This window comes from Propithecus coquereli, unplaced genomic scaffold (genome assembly GCF_000956105.1).
Source record: "Propithecus coquereli isolate 6110/MARCELLA unplaced genomic scaffold, Pcoq_1.0 Scaffold381, whole genome shotgun sequence".
Classification (NCBI taxonomy): domain Eukaryota; kingdom Metazoa; phylum Chordata; class Mammalia; order Primates; family Indriidae; genus Propithecus; species Propithecus coquereli.
In genome coordinates, this window is record NW_012149519.1 from 1,327,102 (window position 1) to 1,329,000 (window position 1,899).

The window sequence follows — 1,899 nt, forward strand, 5'->3', positions numbered from 1 at the left end:
CAGGTGGTAAACCCTGCCAGAACTGGGTCCTTCCCTTCATGGTGGCGTGTGTCCTTCTGGCCCAGGGTAGGTCCAGAAATACCTTCTAAGAACTAAGGCCTGGACTCAGAGGCCTCAGGAGCCTGCTTGGTACTTTATTTTACTGTGGCTGAGCTGGTACCCAAGTTGCAAAACAACAGCCTCTGGCTCTTAGATGTTATTCCCAAGTGAAAGAAGACTCTCTGAGCTATGCTCCCGATAGTGGGAGAAAGGGTGACATAGGCAGTGGCTTGGCCACAGCTGCTGGTGTCTCACTGAGTTATGTGTACCCCAAGTTCACTGGCTCTGAGACAGTATAGTCACAGGAATTGCCCAAGAACTGCAGCCCAACTGCCTTATGAATTTAAACCAGACCCCAGGCTGGTCTTTTACTGTCAGTGGTGGAGCTAGTAGGCACTTGGGCTTCAGGGCGGAGGATTTCCCTTTGTCTGAGCTGGTCAAAATGCTCCCTGTGTGAGCACTGGCAGAATTCAGCCTTGTGTTGTGTTCTCCTGTGCCAGGGGGCCCTGAGTTTCAATGTAAAATCCCATAATCACTTCACTCTCCCTTCCCTGGGCACACAGATTCTCTTTCCACTGGGCGTGTTGCCACGGCACTGCTGGGGGATGGGGAGGGGTGGCTTAGGCAATGCAAGACTGTCTTTTCTGCCTTCTTCAGAGCCTCTTTCCTTGTTATAATGTTAAAAAACAGTAATATAATTGCTCACCTGATTTTTCATCTTCTGAAGGTGCTTGCTTGCACGGATAGTTGTTGAATTAGTTGTTCATGTGAAGGGTTGATCACTTGGGGTTTCTATTCAGTCATCTTGCTCAGTTCCACCCCTATCTGACTGGGTAATTTATAATGAACAGAAATTTATTTCTCATAGGATCAGAGGCCGAGAATTCCAAGATCAAAGGGCTGGCATCTGGTAAAGGCCTTCTTGCTGTGTCATCTCATGGTGGAAGTGGGAGTTGGGGAGAGAGGGAGAGAGGGTGAACTCATCCTTTTATAAGTAAACCACTTCCTCAATAGCAACATTACACCATTCATGAGGGCAGAGTTCCCAAGATCTAACACCTCTTAAAAATCCTGCCTTTCCAACACATAAGCTTTGGAGAACACGTTTGAAGCATAATGCTATGGTTTGAATGCTTTTGTGCCCTCCCAAACTCATGTTGAATCTTAATCCCCAATGTAACAGTGTTGGGAGGAGGGGCCTCATGGGAAATGTTTAGGTCATCGGGACTTCTGAACTGAGAGAAATAAATTTCTGTTCTTTATAAATTACCTGGCCTAAGGTATTCTGTTGTAGCAGCACAAAAATGGATGAAGACATAAATCTATTCAAGGAGAGTGAGGAGGGTTGTATCTTGGACATCTTTCAGACTTTCTTAACAGGGTTGCTTGAGAAAATTGAGCCCTAATATCTAAAGGTATCCTTTGTATTTAATGAGTTAACTTCTCTCTTATGCATCTAGAATGTAAAGTTAGTTATATCCCACCTTTGGAGGAATTGAGAAAATAGTCACTCAAATAATTTTCTGTGTTCTGTGGTTCAGATGAGAACCAAAGTTCAAAAGATCTGTGAGACACTTCCCTGACAGTGGACTAGATCCTGCACTGGTCCTTTGGGCCTTCGTACCTGGGTTTAGCCCAAGGGATCCTCATCTGCATGAAGAAGTTAGTGGCCACATGATCATGTAGAGCTGTGTGAGAGACCCAGACCCTGGGCTGATGGGGTCTGTGCTTCAGAGATGCATCCTGGAGTTCATGCCTGGGCTTTTCCCCTTGTCCTTGGCCCCCTTGTGTCTGCCACTCCAAATCTTCTCCCTGATGTGGAGCCAAGTGAAAATAATTCAGTTCATTTGCATAAAGAGA